Source organism: Schistocerca gregaria, chromosome X (genome assembly GCF_023897955.1).
Source record: "Schistocerca gregaria isolate iqSchGreg1 chromosome X, iqSchGreg1.2, whole genome shotgun sequence".
Taxonomy (NCBI): domain Eukaryota; kingdom Metazoa; phylum Arthropoda; class Insecta; order Orthoptera; family Acrididae; genus Schistocerca; species Schistocerca gregaria.
The window spans coordinates 301,879,899-301,884,839 of NC_064931.1; the positions used below are offsets into that span (position 1 = coordinate 301,879,899).

General features: G+C 41.6%; 1 pseudogene; it reads left to right on the top strand.

Moving 5' to 3' along the window:
• Window positions 1-2,727: 2,727 nt before the first annotated feature.
• Window positions 2,728-3,804, top strand: LOC126298038 (rab GDP dissociation inhibitor alpha-like; annotated as a pseudogene).
• Window positions 3,805-4,941: the final 1,137 nt, after the last annotated feature.

Sequence of the window (4,941 nt, forward strand, 5' to 3'; positions counted from 1 at the left end):
GCAACGCGGAAGTTACTAGTGCTGGAGAAGAAATAGATCGGACATTTTCTGTAGCAAATTTAATGTAATTCGAGTTTTTTACTACTACACATTCTCGCTAGAAGTTGCAGTTTTGGAGATATTAAAAAAAGTGACCTTTATTCGCTCACCTACTCCAACGCTCCCACCCCTCTGTTCGGGAATATTAGTATGTTGTTTCTAACACTTCCTCCTACCAATTTGCAACTCCAAAATTTGTTTCCTCACAGACGACCCTTTATGGTCTCTGTCGATTAGGTTAAAGAACATATAGAGCTATCAGCACTTATACACATTTCAGCATTCTAATACTGTGTCGTTAATAACAGGAGAGGTAAAACACATTTTAAGTACTGGGACGTTTGCGAACTTCAGCCTAACGGAAACACTAATACGCATTTGTTTTTGTGATAGTGCGGTAGGAATTGAAACAAATAAAGCCATGAAAATTATCATGCTTTCACTATACAGGAATCCTACATGCCACACTTCTATAACGGTTGCTCGAAGCAGGAAACATAAATTAAGCTAACAAGGCACACTTTTAAAAAGTCATTTATTAGAATCCTTTATCAATTGTATGACAAAATACACCAATAGTAAGGACAAACTCCCGCTCCAGATGGGCAAAGGAGAGTTGAGGTACAAGAACCTTAGAAGGGTCATAGTAATACAGGGGAAGGAAAGTATATCAATCTGTGCTGCTGGTCCCGGTGGAGGTTCGAGTCCTCCCATGGACCTGGATGTGTGTGATTGTGCTGAGGATAATTTATGTTAAGTAGTGTGTAAGCTTAGGGACTGACGACCTCAGGAGTCAAGTCCCATATGATTTCACACACATTTGAACATTTTTGAACAAAGTATATCAAAACTATGGTACTACACACACACACACACACACACACACACACACACACACACACACACGCACGCACACCACACAGGATAGCTGCACTGGTTCAAAATGAGCAAGATATCTCATCCTTGAATTTGAATTAAAATTATTTCATATCATTGCTTCATCTATGGACTCGACATGGCGCTTTACAGGTGTTTCTTAAGAATAAAATAATCTCTCTGAAATTTAACAATGAACGCCATAATTTTTGGATGGATGGGAAACGAAAACCCTTTTGTAGTGTTCAGAGAGGGGAAAGAGAAATAATGTAATTACTCGAAATCTACGTAGTTCTTCACACAAAGAAAGCAACACAAAACTGCATAATTAATTCAGCAGGCTACATCGGAATAAATAGCAAAACCGGTTCTGTAATGCTTTGAGGATTACGAAGGGCACACTGGAAAAATTAATTCGACCTGTTACATACTGTATCTTGCTTACTCACGACACACGTGATTTGCCACAAAAACAAAGTATCACAAAACTGAGAACTTAAATCAGCAGTCTACATTGCAATAAAAAGAAAAACACTTCTACAACTTTTTAAAGAGGGGAAAGGAGACACCATAAGTAAACCTATTCCTCCTGAAGCACCTGTAAGTAACCCAGAACCCACATGATTCATGGCACAAAGACCCGCCAAACTGAACTGTTACAGCAGCTTTCATATCAAAATAATCGGGAAACAGGGTTCCTCAGACAATATATACCTACACGAGCAGCATGGTTGTGGATTCGCTTCCTTTGTCTCTCAGTAACTGACATGCCACCTTGACCACTCTTTGGTCACTCCTCACTACGTGTCCCTTTATAGCCCAAAAAGATTCCTCAGATACAGTTATTTCTAGTCTTGGTTGAACAATGCACAGCAGATTCCCTGTTCAACGACTGTGGGTGCAAAAACGCAAATTAAAGGTAGTGAAGCTTTGAGAGTTTCATGACAAAAGGGCCCACTGTTCTCTTATGTAAACAAACTGCCCACTTTCCAGAACCTCATTTAATGACCCTTATGTAAACAAATCACTCACTTGGGCCCTTGTTTTGTTCATTTACTAAACATTTGTGACCGATAACTGTCATTATAAGTTAATAGACTGTAACTGGCATTAAAATTAACATAACGTATGACCAAGATGGTCACGGAGTAGCCCACTTGTTCTCATGTTTACCCACGTGTTGCTTAATGGTCAAATGCTTTTAGCCTAAACTGATAACTGTTATCATAGAGATGGAACGATTCACGTTAAGCCATCGGGACAAATGAGCCTGCGACTGTCCTGCTTCCATTCTTTCTATGTCCGCCTGCCGCTTCGGCCGAGCGGTTCTAGGTGTTTCAGTCCACAACTGTGCACCTGCTACAGTCGCAGGTTCGAATCCTGCCACAGGCGTGGATGTGTGTGATGTACTTAGGTCAGTTAGGTTTAAGTAGTTCTAAGTCTAGGGAACTGATAACCCCAGTTGTCAAGTCCCATAGTGCTTAGAACCATTTGGACAATTTTTCTATGTCCCTCCACGGCAGGGAGTCTGGTTTGCATCTTCACTGTGCCACAGAGCACCGTCTGTGAATGTGTACACAGAGATTGTACATTGTGAACACCCTGCAAACACCACCCCGTTTGATAGGTGCCCTGACCTCATCGTTGGCATGGTTGTTCCTTGGGTGGAATGCTATCTTCCGTGCAGAATACGAACGTACGGTCATTTGTTTACAGTTTGTATGATTATGTAGTTAATTAGACACAGCACGGGGAAACAATGATTTGTTGCTTTAATTTTGAAGACCAGTGTATTTCAGTTAGTACAAGATCATGTTGAATATACACACTGGCTATCTGAGTTACCTGGTTAATGGTGATTCGTCCGAGTAAGAAACGACTGCATTGAACAGACTGTAATTCAATCCAGGTAGTCAGGAAGCCAAAATTTTCATCCTGTGTGGGGCACCAGTGCTACGAGAAAATCGCATCACAGCCATATGTGGAGTTTAGTGGACAGATGAACTCTACGAAAGAGTTGGAGACTGGAATGTGGATCTCATCCCGAAATCTTTGAGGGAAAGTGACTCCGTAGTAAAGTTGCTGATCCATACTGGATATCTTCGATTCAAATCTGTAGAGAGTAATTTTGAAGTTTCCTGTCACCATAAACAATCATTAGCTTCTCATTTGATAGAAATGTTTGAGACAACGTGTTTTCGCAATTGTCCTGTATATGATGTGAATCTTAAAAAAGATTATCCGGAAACTTATAAAGAAACAGATCAGAATACATGTACAATGCAACAGTTGTACGACAAATTAGGTCTTGAAGAGAACACCCAAGTTTTTACGGGACACTCATTAGCATTGTACAGAGATGATGATTATTTGCATTGTAGCGCAATCGAAACACTTCGCAGGATAAAGTTGTATAGTGATTCCTTGTCTTGGAGAGGTACCTCGTGGGTTCACTCGATTTAGTGCAATATACAGCGGTACGTATATGCTTGACAAGGAACTCAATAAAATTGTTTTGGAAGACGGCCACGTCCTTAGCTTACGATCAGGGGAAGAAGTCGCACGCTGTAAAAAAGTGTATTACGGATCATCGTATGTCCCCGAGAAGGTGAAAAAGACGGGCAAAGACACTCGCTGTATCTGTGTCCTGGATCATCCAGTATCAAATACAAGGGATGATTGTCAACACAGATACATATATGTGTCTCTTGTTTCACTCATCAGGTAACAGCCAAGTGTTAGTTCACTGCTACTGTTTCAATCACCGTTGAATATGTCAACCCTGAAGCAGAAATCAGACTTTTTTTGGATTTTCTTTGTCTTATATATCAAAAATGTGCCGGTGTAGGCGGTTACTGCGAGTCAACAGACGTGGGGAGTGTGTGGTAAAGGTACTCACGCCTCCAGAGAGCGCCGCTCCTCAATCGATAAGCCGCGCTCGAAATACTCGTAGCGCACCAGCTCCATGGTTTGTTACCACGAATTATAGGGAGGTTCAACGGGGGATACAGCTGTGAACCCATCGGCATCACGTATGGAGATAGCGATTGGTCAATGCCTCGATAAGTACGAGAGCACAGAGCTACGGGGGACAATTACCTTCAGAGGGCCGAGTCGTGTACAGTCTCCAGTTACCGCCGAGGCTACATGCTGCAGTGTTCCTCCGTCGTCTCCGAGACTTCGGCCCCGTAGGCATCGTGGGCTAGCTCTGGACTCTACGTAGGCTTCTACAGAGGCACACTGACAGGCCTTTAATTTTTTAGATGACTTACAATAATTTCAAAGACCTCATTCTGCTGGATATTTCCCAAGAAGGAGCATCATTTAAGTTTATATATATAAGTAAAATCCAGCATTAAAATAGAACATAGTTAAGTTAAAAAGCAAATCAATGAAAAGCGAATTGAATTCTTTAGTTGCACATCAAACCTCCACGTTGATCAGTGTACGCGGATTAACTCAGGATCAGGCAAATGTTTTGGAAATGACGAGAAATATCAACCAGTAAATTTTCTAGCAGCATGCAGGGTACATTTGGAAGGTGAGACGCAATCGTGGGCAAATATACACGGTGATAAGTTCACTACCTTCGAAATATTTGAAAGCAGTTTCCAGAACAAGGTTTGGAGTGAAGCGAAGCAAATTCGACTCCAGAATGAGTTTCTGAAGGGGCCAACATTTAAATACGGGAACGGATCGATGCAAGAACTTTGTAAAAGGGAACTTGGGGGATTAATGCATGCGAAAGGTCCACTGAAATTACGACGTTGAAAAGGCGGTTACAGGAAAATTTGCAGTGGGTTCTAGTGCACAGTCCTAGCAACTCAACATATCAATTTTTGGACTTTGTACAAAAATTAGAACTGGCAACGCAACGAAAACACCAGTGTTGATAAAGGAAACGGTAACAGGAACACATCCAATGATAAATTTCAAAGGGGTAATGGGAACGGATATTTTCGTGACAGGGACCAACACCAAGAACGTAGATTTGAGGGACCGACACCTGGCGAAATGAACCAGCGT